The sequence below is a fragment of the Globicephala melas genome, chromosome 16 (genome assembly GCF_963455315.2).
Source record: "Globicephala melas chromosome 16, mGloMel1.2, whole genome shotgun sequence".
Taxonomy (NCBI): Eukaryota; Metazoa; Chordata; class Mammalia; order Artiodactyla; family Delphinidae; genus Globicephala; species Globicephala melas.
The window spans coordinates 80,075,954-80,089,600 of record NC_083329.1 but is presented as its reverse complement, the minus strand read 5'-3'; the positions used below and the strand labels follow the sequence as shown (position 1 = coordinate 80,089,600).

Sequence of the window (13,647 nt, the reverse complement as noted above, 5' to 3'; positions counted from 1 at the left end):
CTAAATCTAAACAAAATCCCAAGACTGTGCAATTGCAATTTTTACCAAAATCAGGTTTTGGTGACCACCATTCTGTGACCAATGCACTTGATGTTTCCAATACTCACGCTGGAGTCATCCTGGGCTGAATTAATTTAACCGAAGCAGGTTAATGATGACAAATATCTCCCAGAGGGGTCATGCCAACTTGTTTTCTCTTCCCGAGAAGGATCGGCTCTCGCTGGCAGACGATGAACCGAGACTGATTCTTTGGGTTTGTGGCGCGGTTGAAAATTAATCCGTAGGTGCTCGTGGGGATACTCCCGGGACCTGGCCAAACGAGCTTCCACGAAACGGGGGCCCGAGCAGGACCGCGAGCCGAGGATGGAGCGAGACGCGGAGCCGGAGAAGCCGGGGAGCCGTCGGGCCCCGAGGAAGGGCGCTCGCCGGCCGCTGGGACCTTACAAAGAGGGGCGGGCGCCGCTAGGGCTCGCGCCCCGGGCACACGCCTTACCGGGGAATAAACCCCGCATCAAGTTCAGCAAGTGACCCCGCCCGGCGCGCTGGGGAACCGCGCCGGGCAACCTTCTTCTCTCGGGTTAGTCACGGAGGAGTCGCTGCGCGCCCGGAGAGTCCTCCTTAGTGCTGGCGTCTACGAGACGGGAATAACCTTTCAGCCGATCGATAAGTTTGAGAACGAGCGGCGGCGGCTCCTCTCCCACCCCGGCTCGGGAGCGCGGGCGCATCTGCCGGCCGGACCCTCGCCCCGCGCCCCGGCCCCCCGTCAAACCCCGAGGCGCCCCCGAGGGCGGCCCCTTCACCTCAGGACAGTCCCCGGACACGACCCAGAGGCTCCCGAGCGGAACCCTCCTCGCCGCGAACGCACCTCGGAGACGCAGTCCGCCGGGACCTGCTACAGCCCGCGAGCGCGCGGCGGCGCGTACCGGGGTCGCCGCCTCGCCGCCCGCCGCTGCCCAGGGCTGCCCATCGGCCCGGACCCTGCCCGCGCCGGGCTCCGGCGGGAGGCGGCCGGGACCTGCCGGCTGCGGCTGGAGCGGTCGGCCTGCGCTCTGGCGGGCGGGCGGGCGGGCGGGCGGCCGGGGCGGGGGCGCGGCGCTGCTCCTCCTCCTCCTCCGTCCTCCTCCCGCTCCGCCGGCTCCTCCCGGACTCCCGCTCTGCCGCGCCGGCTCCCGACACCTCCGCCCGCCCGCCCGGCGGCACCGCCCCCCGCCCGCCCCGCGGCCTCCCATTGGCAGCCGCCTGCCGGCCCCCTCGGCCCCGCCCCGCGATTGGGCGCGGGCGCCGTCCGTCCCGCCGCCCCGCGGGGCTCGGGGCGCAGCCGGTGCGCGGTTCCCAGGCCCCGAGGCGCGCTGGAGCTGGGCGGCCGGGAGGGGCTCGGCGGTCTTCCTGCGGAGGGCGCTGCGCGGGGGCGCAGCCTACCTGAACCCGCAGTCCGGGGGCGCTGTCGCCGTCCTCCTCGGGACTCGTTTTCACCCCTCCCTCTGGCACCGATAAGTTAAAAACCCCGAATCTGTTTCAGGGATGTCGTAATTGGTGTCTTCCTGCGTTCTCAGGCACAGTTGCCGAAAATTCTTACTGAGCAAGACATAATCTTTTTTTAATTCCTACAGTTTGAGAAATGTGATTCTTAACTGGGGAAATAGATGTGTCTTGGGTTCGCACGTTGAGCCAACCAAACCTGGCACGTTGGCCCCGCAATGACGTGCCATCTGCTCTGCCCTGGCTGCCTCGGCCTTACCGGCGCTGGTCGTGGCTAAAGGTCACTGTACTGAGGAAGTCCTGGACTTCCTTTGGTGCTTGAAGATAACGTTGAAGGCTACGAGACGAACAAGGGGGCTGTTGCGCTTCTTAAGAAACTGAAGGCCTGGAATAATATCAAGAAGGTCTGTGCCTCTGAGCAAATGCGCGCTGGCAAAGGGCAAAGTGAGACACCGCGGGGTGTGCACGGCAGGGGACCCTGCATCATCTATCACGGGGACGATGGCATCGAGGCCTTGAGGAACATCCCTGGCTCCCTAATTCTCCTCTCCCTTTAAAAGGAATGATTCTGCTTAATGTAAGCAAAACTGGACGTTTGGGAACTTGCTCCTGGTGGACAGCGTTTCTGATTTGCTTTCAGCAAAGTCAGATGATCTGTAGGGCACTTGAGTCCTTCAAGAGTAACTACCACCTTCCCATGCACAAGATGCTCAACACAGACATCGGCAGAACCCTGGAAAACCCCAGAGCACCGCACAAGAAGAGTCATCGCAGCGTCCTGAAGAAGAATCCGCTGAAATACCTGAGAGTCATGTTGAATCTAACTAAACCCACGTGCAAAGACTGTGCAGCTGGGCATCATTCTTCGCCAGGTTGAGAATCACAAACTCCAGGTGGATAGGGCAGCGGTGGCGATAGAAGCCGGATCCGATGGGGAGGGGTTCCAGGCGAGAAGCCTTTTGTAGCAAAGAAAGGAAAGGAAGCCGTTGGCATAAAGAAGCAGAAGAAGCCTTCTGTGGGGGGCTGGAGGAGGAGGCCGCAGCTACCAAGAAACCGGCCACTGGGGAGCCCGCAGAAAAGAAAACCCACCACAGAGGAGAAGAATCCTGCCGCATAAACTTAGATGTGTGTATCCCTTGAAGGTCAAATCATTTTGGACAGCTCACTTTGAATACAGACCTGATCAAAGAAGCAGTGAGAAACACACACACGCACGCACGCACGCACACACACACGCACACACGCCCTCGAATCTGGCTCCGCGCCGCCCCCCTGCCAGTGTCCCTGCCCGGCCTCCACTCTATGGAGTGGAGAGAATCGCGCCCGCCGGCGCTTGGTCCCCGCGCCTCCCCCCATCCCACCCCAAAGAGCCTGAACGTCGCCACAGCTGCCGGGCGCTGCGCAGGCACCTGCCACAGGACGCCGCAAGATCGCCGCATCGCTGTGTTCACAGGAAGACAGCGGGGAGGGGCAAGCCCTACTGTGTGCCGACCCCCGAGGGCGCCCCGGATCGCCCAGGCGGTCCCCTGACCCCAGGAGCTGTGGTGGGAGGATGCACGGAGCATCGCGCAAGAAGTCAGGTAGTGCCAGCGCGCAGGAATGCTGCGGAGCCTGGAAGGAGGCTGGGAGAGGCGTGCAGTCCTGGCGCCCCCGGCCCAGCCCCTGGGCCCGCCCACCCCGCCTCCAGGCAGCCCTCCACCCAAGGGAGAAATGCTGTTGGATCTTGATCTTGACGAGGAGAAAGAAAATGAACTTTTGTTACCCTCCTTTTCTACTTTGCTAGGAGATCTCGATCACCCAGGAGGAAGCTTTACCTGAAACTGTTCATGTAAATTGCTTGACACTTGAATTGGGTGCTGAAACATTAAAGGATCTCAGAGGACTTTTTTAAGCTATACAGGAGTTGACTCTGCCTTAAGGGATCAGTAGCAGGAATAGACTCTACCTTACCTTCCAGTCCCACCGTAGGATTTCCTGAGCCAGCTTTACTGTGGGAGAGCTGCTAGGGCTGTGTTTCCTGAGACTGGCTTCAGAGTTTTCAGTTCCTCCTTTTCTGCAAGCAGAATTCTTCCTGGAGAGATAATGTTGTCTGTACCTCCCTATCCCAAAAACATGCCCTAAAACATAACCCTCTTATAAGTTAGAGCTGGTCCCTCCCATGTTATATTTCTTTGTGATCCAAAGCCTATAAATATTGTACAGCCTTTTCTATCTCTGTAAAATAGGGGCATATGATATGGAAATGCGTATAATAAAATGCATCAGAGAGCAACGTTCTGACACGACCAAACTCCTGAGTTCTCCCAGCTGTCACCTCATTAACAGCATTTACCAAGGTTGTCATTTATTCATTCAACAAACATGTATGGAGACCCTGTGGTGATCCAGAGGTGCCAGGTGCTGGGGATATAAACCTGCAGAGGACATGGGCCCTGCTTTTCATCATCGCTCCATCTCACCTGTGCCCATCCCCATATCTGGCAGATGCTCTACGAGAGGTATGGACACAGGAGCAGCCTTGGAGGGACACTTCCTGCAGGAGCCAACAGAGGATAAACGCCCCCCTTCACAGCACTTTGTCACAGTACTTCTCACTCTTCATGTAACTGCACATGTCATTATCTTTTCCACTATTCTGTAAGGGCCATGAAGAAAAGAGCCACTTCCCCCTTAGAGTTTGGACTCCTAAGGCAGTGACGATGTGAGTCCTTGGGTTGTCACCAAGGTGCTGAGGCTGTATTTTTTTAAACGCTTGTAGTTGACGGTAAAGAGTTGTGTGCATTTATGAAAGTCCCTGAGGGTTTCTGGCGCTCCCAGAACCACAGGTCACATGCAGCCCTCCGGAACGTTCTAGGCCTCAGCAAACATGACCAATTCTCTTGGCCGGGCCTGGCCAATTCTGGATGGTGGTGATCCGACCCAGGGCCAGACCTACAAAGTGTCCGCCTTCTGGCAGACTGTGAGATCTTCAAGAGGCCAAGCTGAGGGATGATTTGGGACCTTCTTCACCAAATAACGTATTCTGGAAAAATCCTATTAGATGTAATGCGTGTGTCCTCCCTCGCTGGTCTTCTTTCCTGCAGCCCTCTTGTTTCCTGCTCTTTCAGAGAAGGGAAACTTAGACCGGAGCCTGTGGAATTGCAGCATCTGTTAAGATATCAGTTCATCATTTTGGCCTTAGAATATCTTACAGAAAAAAATTCTTTTTTCTATTAAAGCTATAAACTTCCCTAAAGTTTTAAAGAAGAATATTACTCTGAAGTGTGAAGATGTATTTGCCTAAAAGCCAGGGTGAACGATCCTGCGTTTTATCACCTTCACCTTCCCTCAGGTCAAGACTCTCTTGTTCTCAGGCAGTAATAGAGACACAGATGTAGAGAACGAACAAACGTATGGACACCAAGGGGCGAAAGCGGGGGTGGTGGTGGGATGAATTGGGAGATCGGGATTGACATGTATACACTAATATGTATAAAATAGAGAACCAATAAGCACCTGCTGTATAAAAAAATAAATTAAATAAGATTCAGAAAAAAAAAGACTCCCTTGTTCTCTAAACCTCACTTTCTGTCTCTCAAGTCTTTTTTTCCTCCTATGAATTTCATCATGCTCTAAGAGCTCCTAAAGCAACAAACTCAAGGGAGTAATGCTGTTTACACTTCTGAATCATCACATCAACCCCCGCTGAAATAATTCCAACATCAATCTTACCTATCTTCCTCTAAAAGGTGTAAAGTTCAAAGACATACCAGCTGTCTACCCCATTCCAAGATTCTGAGCTTGTCGGCTGACCTTGGCTCGTACTTGTATCTATTTACCTTTGAACGGAGCAGAACGGGAGCTTGATTTCCTAGACACACTCCAGAAAGCTTCTACTCACAGACGACATGCATCTACTGTAATAAACCTGAAGAGCAAGTTAAGTAAGTGCTTAGATTCCCACCCTCGTTTCTTCTTTCCCTTCTCTACTATCAACTCACTTTTTGAAAGTAGTTCTTTTAAGTCAAATGAATATTCATAATCTGCCACAAATATATATTGATCGCGTGCTACATTCAGGGCATTATGTTAGACTCGGAGCATTTGGGAATTTCATGAGAAGGTGCACCAGGACCATCAATGAGTGGTGCCCACAGGGAGAGTAGGAGAGCCAGCTGTCTGCAGGCAAAAAGCTTGGGCCTCGTGGTAAAGGCTTCACCAAGGACATCAGACTGGCCGAGCCAGGAGGAAAGAGCATTCCAAGCAAGAGGAAACACAGTGGGCAAACCCACAGGAGCTGACGGTGTGATGCATGTTTGGGAAGCAGCTGTGCCCTTTAGTCAAGCATGGGCTTATTCACTTATGTAACAAACAGTTATGTGGTGCCTTGTCCATGCCAGGTCCTGTTTTCTTGGAGGAGAAATACTCCCATGTGGAAGAGTACCGGGCACTCCTTCACCTTTTCTCTCAAAATGGAAACAGAAACTTGGTAGGATATGGCCTCGTGAAGCAAACTAAGAAGCGCCAAGTTCTGCTACAATTAAAGGGAAAATGGTGAAGCTCAGAAAGCTGGGTTCCCGGCCCTTGTCAACAATATGACAATATTGATGTGATATGACATATCAATATGCAAATGTTCCTGATAAAAAGAAAGCACGTGTTCCTCTTCAAGTGGAACCCAGTAGAATAATGGCAGAGTTATTAAAGAGTGTGCTAGGGCCTTCCCTGGTGGCGCAGTGGTTGAGAGTCCGCCTGCCGATGCAGGGGACGCGGGTTCGTGCCCCGGTCCGGGAAGATCCCACATGCCGCGGAGTGGCTGGGCCCGTGAGCCATGGCCGCTGAGCCTACGCGTCCGGAGCCTGTGCTCCGCAACAGGAGAGGCCGCAGCGGTGAGAGACCCGCGTCCCGCAGAAAAAAAAAAAAAAGAGTGTGCTACATGTCACGTACTATCCACAGGAGCTAAGAAGAAACCCATCTAATAATTTTTTTAAAACCCTCAATTCTGCAAGTATACTTGGAGGCCTACTGTGTTCTGCCCTGTAGCATACAGAAGAAGATTATTACGTAGAAATAATGAGACCATCCTCAAGGAAGTACAAGAGAGCTGAGCTAGGATTTTTACATAGGAAATAATTTGAAGAACAGTGCAAAGGCAACACATTAAAAATGTCCTGTTGTATAGACATGTGCTGTAGAGATCTGGAAAGGCAATATTGGATGGAGTGATCAAAGATCAGTGACCAACATGCTTCCTATATGTTGGTCTTTGCTCTAATGTTCCCAATCCAATGTATCTCCAAGAATCGTCCGAGACAGATGGATTATTCCTTTTCTGATGATCCAAACTTTTGGCCATACCTATTCATATTTCTACCCCTTACCTTCTCCAGTCCAGACCCACAGCTAAATGACTTGTGCAAACTTAACCACCCTTAAAATTGTCTTCTGTCCTCTCGCTTCATCTCACTTCCAAAAAAAAGGCCTAGACTGTATGTAATTGAAAAGCATCTACCTCCTCTGCCCTTGCTTTTGTAGCCCAAAGAGTGGGCTTTTAGGAGCTCACACATTTTGATGTCAGACCCTGGCTCTGAACTGGTTTGCATGCTTCTTAGATACAGGACTATAGACAAGTTATATGTCCAAGTTCCATTTTCCTCATCTGAAAAACGGGGACAATCATACCTCAGAGGGCTGTGGTGATGATTCCAGATGATTTAGGTTGGGGTACGAAGTGTGTGGCACAGAGCCTGGCATAGCATGAGTGCCAAAAACACAGTGGGCCACCAACGTTTACCATTTCCTCTTACCATTCAAGGTAGGCACTGGGATTTTATTTCAAGTCCCTCACACCAAACCTAGCACAGGGTAGGGGCTTGATAAATACCTGATGAATGAGTAAAAGAGCGGGTGGATGGATTACGCTGAGAGATAAAGTCCTGTACTTGTTTTTCAATTTTCTGCCATAGGAGACTTAAAGTTTATATCTTTTTTAAAAATATAAATTTATTTGTTCATATTTATTTTTGGCTGTGTTGGGTCTTCATTGCTGTGCGAGCTTTCTCTAGTTGCGGCGAGCGGGGGCTACTCTTCATTGCAGTGCATGGGCTTCTCATTGCGGTGGCTTCTCTTGTTGCGGAGCACGGGCTCTAGGCACGCGGGCTCAGTAGTTGTGGCTCGCGGGCTCTAGAGCACAGGCTCAGTAGTTGTGGCACACGGACTTAGTTGCTCCGCGGGATCTTCCTGGACCAGGGCTCGAACCCGTGTCCCCTGCATTGGCAGGCAGATTCTTAACCACTGCGCCACCAGGGAAGCCCCCTAAAGTTTATATCTTAATCCTCCAAATTTTATTCCTACTTGGGACTTACAGTATTCTTTAAACAGTGTTTTTGGTTCTACTTTTAAGAAATAACAAAGTAATAATAATAATGATGAGAACTTAGAAGTTGAATGGCTCTAAGAACAGATGCTATTCTACACCACTAGATGGCATCTACCAATAATAACACCAAAAACACCACGCATACTCTGATAGGAAATAATTCTAAAGAAATGAATACAGAAAAAGCATATATACACACACATATATGCATATATATTTACCCTTGACATATGGTTTCTTTTCCATATTGGTTATGAATTTAGAGCTGCCAACAGTTTGGCACACCCTTGCTTTCTTGTCTCCTATAACATTTTTAGTTGTTAAACTCTAAGCACCCTCAATGTGCAAGACATTTCGTAGTACCTGGTGATGACTCTCCAAATCTTTCTATTGTGTTGATGCGACAACTTACCCCTGGTTTAAAGAAAAAGTTAGAAAAAGCTGAAAGCCTAGGGAGAAGATAAAAAGGCAGACGGACCCTTCTGCCACACTTAATCATCCCTTTATTCATTCAACAGCTGGGGGCCGGGCTCCAGAGCTGTACCAGGGTTATAGTGGTAAATAAGACTCACTTCTGAGGAGGTGCTTGCTCTCCCATAAAGGAAAACTGTCAGAATATTAAGAGACAGATGTTTACAAGACGACATTTAAATCATATAAGAGGACAGGTGTTTCTTAGAAACTGTTAGGAGTTACAAGGGAGAAATAGAGGTGGATTCCAAATGTCTGATCAAGACCAGAGAGTTTCTGCTTTCCAGTTCCTAGGGGGATTAGCAAGGCTGTGCTTCCTCGTTCTGACATTTGGTTGTCTGTGGCATTTAGGCCGAGAATAGTTGCACTTGAGCATTCTTGGGGGAGACCTAAGCTAAGAGAGAATAAAGGGAGAGAGACAGGAACGTAAAGGAACAATGGGCGAGGAGACAACGAGAGGGAAATATGAGAAGAGCGGCCAAGAATAAACCATGTAAATTCTTTCCACAAATTCAGAACATTCAGTTTTTGATACGGAGAGAATAAGCCCACATGTTAAGATTGAAAAGTAAGGCAAAAAGGATGATAAAACGAAATCAAAACACCATAGTATCCCTAAATCCGGTGTTTCCAGAAGTTGTAAATGCAGGTGCAGAGGTTGCAAAAATGACTACCGAGAAATTTTACTTCTCTCTGGAAAGGCAGAGATGTGATGGAGCAGAGAGCCTGTAGCAACGCCATTTTCATTTGCCTTCAAAAAACCTCCATCAGTATTTTGCAATACTGACTACATCTCCACACACCTAAAGCCAAATCTACCGGTTTCCCCAAAGGCTGACTCCTCTTGTCAACCTTGACCTCTGTGACCACAGTGCTGTCACTCTGCTAAACAGCGGACACAGCAGGGTGTCTCTTTCTCTGCCCTCCGTGATGCAACATGGAAGTGCTCTGGTTTCCCCAAATGTCGCTCACACCAGTCTCCTTTGTCACCCCCTCCCCCAGTGTAACCCCCTCCCCCAGATGCTTTTCTCCCCAAGTATAGACAACTCTGCTAAATGAGCTCTTTGTTTTCTGTCCCTCAACTTCCAAATCACTGGATATACAGTACTTTACGTGTACAGGTTCCGGCTCAAAGTCCTTCCTGAGCTACCTGGGGCCTACTGGATACTGTCCAAATTCCCCTCCCCTTCCTAACATTCAGACCTTCCACAATCTGGCCCCCACACAAGCTTCCTGTACCTCTTGGTAATGTTTTCTCACCCACTTCCCTTTGCCCCACGTGCTACCTTCTCCTGGAACCCCTGCTCCCTCTCTGCCCACACCCCCTGAAGCTCCTGTTCTCCTCTACCACTTCACACTTGGTGCTCCATGGGGTTACCGCCTACGCTTCCTCTTTCCCTAGGAAATCCCATCCGTCCGGTGTCTACAGTCACCATCTTCACACTCTTCACCCTGAACCTCAGGGCTGAGTCTACCTCTACCTATATGCCTCAAAGGTAGCTGCAACTCAATATGCCGCAAACAAAATATACCCCCAAATTTGACCATCCTATGAGCTCCCCAATCCCTTCTTTTCCTGTGGTCTCTATTTCAGTAATGCCATCTCTACCCATGTATTTCTCATGTCAGAAACCTGGGGCTTCTCCAGAACTCCTCCTCTCTCGTCCACTCATCTAGTCAATGACCCGGCCTTCAACTCCCCCCGCCCCAGGTCTCTCCTCCATATATGTGCCTCTCCTGTCCTAACGCACCATCATATCTTGCCAGGACAATAGCAACAACCTCGTAAGCCATCTGTATTCCTGTCTCCCGTCTGGTTATCTCCCATCCATCTGCCCCACAGCAGTCTTTCACCCACATGAGTCAAATCACTCCCCTCCCTGCTTCATACACACTGCTGAATTTCACATAGATAACCAACAAGGACCTACTGTAGAGCCCAGGGAACTCTGCTCAACATTCTGTAATGACCTACATGGGAAAAGAATTTGATAAAGAACAGATACATGTATATGTATAACTGAATCACTTTGCTGTACACCTGAAACTAACACAACATTGTTCACCAACTATGCCCCAGTATAAAATAAAAATTAAAAAAAATAACTTCAGAGTCTTCCTTTTGCCCTCCAGATAAAACCTTAACTCCTCTCAAGTAAAAAAATTTAAAAGACAATAGACATATATATGTAAAACTCAATCACTTTGCTGTATAGCTGAAACTAACACAACGTTGTTCATCAACTATATTCCAATCCATTTTTTTAAATTTAAAAAATAAAATAAAACCTTAACTCCTTGGCCTGGCCCCCTGCCCTCTGCAACCTCCCACCTTGCTCTCTACCAAGCACCTTTCAGTTCATTCTGCTTCTCACAACTGACCTCGGAGCCCCCAGCCGACTTTTCTCTCTGCCACCAGCTCCCCTCTCTCCCCGCCTTTGTCTGGCTAAATCCTATCCATCCTTAGGGTCTCAAAAAGCACTGCCTCGGGGGGACCTTCCTCGACCCTGCTGTCTTCTCGTGGCATCCCGAGCTGGCCCATCACAAATCTGCCCTGCATCCTTGTGTGTGTGGCCCTTGTCTTCCCCACTAGAATGGAAACTCTGTGACTGCAGGAAGTTTCTAGGGCCTCGATCACCTCCTCTAGGAAATACTCTGTCACAGCCTGATCTACATCTGAATTCCCAGGCGCTGTTGCCAAAGATCCCAACCTGAACCCCAGACAGTCCTCTGCTGGTGCATCTGGGGAAAATGGGCCCAGGGGTGATTTGTCGCCTCGCCAGGGGTTCGAACGTGCCTACTGGGAACCAATTCATCCAAGGGAAAAGGACGTATTTGGCCACTTACAGAATCTCAGAGTTGAAGGGGAGGTGTGATTCTTAGGGCAAAATGATGTCTATCACTCATATCAATTTATCTTGGAACCAGCCTCCATATACCCATAGCCACATTCTAGGGAAGAATAGGGTTACACTTTAAAATTATCATTTGAAATCCAGCATGGCACTAGGGCACAAGCAAGTTGCATTTGTCTTCTTCTATTACAGTGTGAGCCTACACAGTGAGCTTGTGCCTAGATTCAGCCCTGACCTCCCAAACAGCACTGGCACATCTGAAGCAACGCCCTGCAGAAGCAGCAGCAGGGTGTCAGGGACTGGGGCCAGGAGGGAGAGGACAAAAAAAGCCCACGGAGGTGGCGGTGTCTGGCTGTGTGGCTTTACCCAGTAAAGGAAGCTGCAGCTCTTACCAGCTGCAGTGACCCAGAAGCCACAATACACCTGGTAGAAGATACAGGAAAGAATCAGTCATGTGTACTTGAGACTCAGCCCTGAAGATGCCCAGCAACCTGTGAGCCAGCCCATGATTTTGTACAGAGGTGGTGTTCTGTATTAGCAGAAAGGCCAATGAAAGACCAATGATTACACTGAATATGGTCCCTTCCATACCTGAACCCAGACTAGGGAATCTTCGGTCACGTCCAAACTGAGTGTATGTGTCACTGGGTTTTATAGATATTATCTCGAACTCCTTGTTATTATTGTAATAGGGACAATCTATGTCTTGTCTCTCTAACCGCATTTGATTAGAGATGGAGATAAATCTGTCTTGTAACTTGGCCACTGTTCAAGGAGCTTTGAGGCATGCTATGGGTGTATGGTATTATTTCGAGAATATAATACAGAGGGAGGCAGGACTCATAGGTCTTTGCCCCTCTAAGGGTGTAAAACCTGGAAACTGTACAGGCCTACCTCGATGGCACTGTGGCTTCCATTCCAGACCATGGCAATAAACCAAATAACCCGATAAAGCAAGTCACATGACCTTTTTTGTTTCCCAGTTACCTTATATAAAAATCACGTTTACACTCTACGGTACTCTATTATAAAGTGTGCAGTAGCATTGTGTCTAAAAGAAACAAGGTACAGACCTTAATTAAAAAATACTTTGCTGCTAAAAAATGCTAACCATCATCTGAGCCTTCAGCAAATCATAGTAGCAACATCAAAGATCACAGGTCACGATAACAAGTAGAATAATAATGAAAACGTTTGAAATAGTGCAATAATTACCAAAATGTGACACAGAACCACAAAGTGAGCAAATGCTGTTGGAAAAATGGTGCTGATAGAATTGCTAGATGCAGAGCTGCCACAAACCTTCAGTTTGTCAAAACGCAATATTTGAGACGTACAATAAAGCGAAGCGTGATAAAACAAGGTATGTCTGAAAATGGGCTTCTGTCTCTTAAGTACATAGGGCCAGAATGCCAATTTTTTCAGTATCTTCTTATGTTTTAAACATGGTCGTTTCTTCATTATATCTTTTCTCTCCATTATCTACCCGGCTGTTTCCCATAGGAAATTAGAGGAGAAGGGTGTCAAGAGTGAGTGTAGAAGGTATATGTGGGCGAATAATTATGATAAAGTGCTCTCTCCAACTCTCTATTCTAACAAAAAGCAATTGCGCTAGGGTTCCTATTAGGTTCATTATTCACTTTTCTTCTCCGTGCAATAACACAAGTCATCAATAATAGACGATGATTGCTTCCTCCCAAAAGACAAGTTATATGAGATAAAGCACAAAGCAACAAAGTCTCAGACAAGATTTTTTTACGTTAATGTGTTGTTCAAGACAGTTTCTGATTGCCTGGTAATTACCCACCAGGGACCAGCTCTGGTAGCCTGTGTTCCCCAGGAAGGGAACGGAAGGGACTCCTCAAGACTTGCGGCACCAGCGAGGGCATCATACAACATCTAACAGTCAAGATAGTCAGTCAAGTGCTCCAAATGTGCGATCTGATCATTTATTATCATGCATTCCATTGGCCATTACTCAGTATACTTCCTGAGTAAAGCCTGCCCTAGAGGAAAAAAATGATACCTCTGCCTATTCCTTTCCATATGCCTGTACACACATTAGTGATACCCTTCAAACAGGAGGCTCGCATTAGCTCAAAGAATAGACCACATTACATTTCATTTGCTCTTGTTCTGATCCTTTCATGCCTTCAGTGGTTTACCAGTGGGAAGCCACTAGAGGGGACCCATCCCGACAAGATTAGACAACATACAATTATCATCTTTAGTATTCCCACTTGGAAAATTGACTGGTATTCATGGGGAACAATAAAATCAAATTTACTCGCACTTTACGCCCAATTCATGGTTATAAAGAGCGGATCCGGTGAGGCGGGGGGTGTCACCGTGTACCAGTGGAAGACACCAAAGAGGAAAGTGCATCTGTATCGATTGTAAACATATAGTTAAAGCACTGAGATCATTCATTCCAAACAGTCTGTTTTCCCTCTTTCCTGTAAAGAAATATCAGTGCTCTTGGTT

The 13,647-nt window shown here is 48.8% G+C and overlaps 1 protein-coding gene and 1 pseudogene across 3 annotated transcripts in view; one reads left to right on the top strand and one right to left on the bottom strand.

The window, feature by feature from the left end:
• Positions 1 to 971, bottom strand: part of SIPA1L2 (signal induced proliferation associated 1 like 2) — a 219,740-nt gene extending 218,769 nt beyond the window's left edge. For 2 of the 3 annotated variants that reach the window (XM_060285984.2, XM_060285986.2), the window contains exon 1: positions 108 to 772. The gene's annotated coding sequence lies outside the window, so the exon portion shown is untranslated. Of the gene's footprint in view, positions 1 to 107; positions 773 to 865 lie in introns of those variants that run through there. The other variant, XM_060285985.1, reaches the window with a different exon arrangement.
• A 733-nt stretch (positions 972 to 1,704) lies between these two features.
• LOC115843496 (large ribosomal subunit protein uL4 pseudogene) lies at positions 1,705 to 2,596 on the top strand (annotated as a pseudogene).
• Positions 2,597 to 13,647: the final 11,051 nt, after the last annotated feature.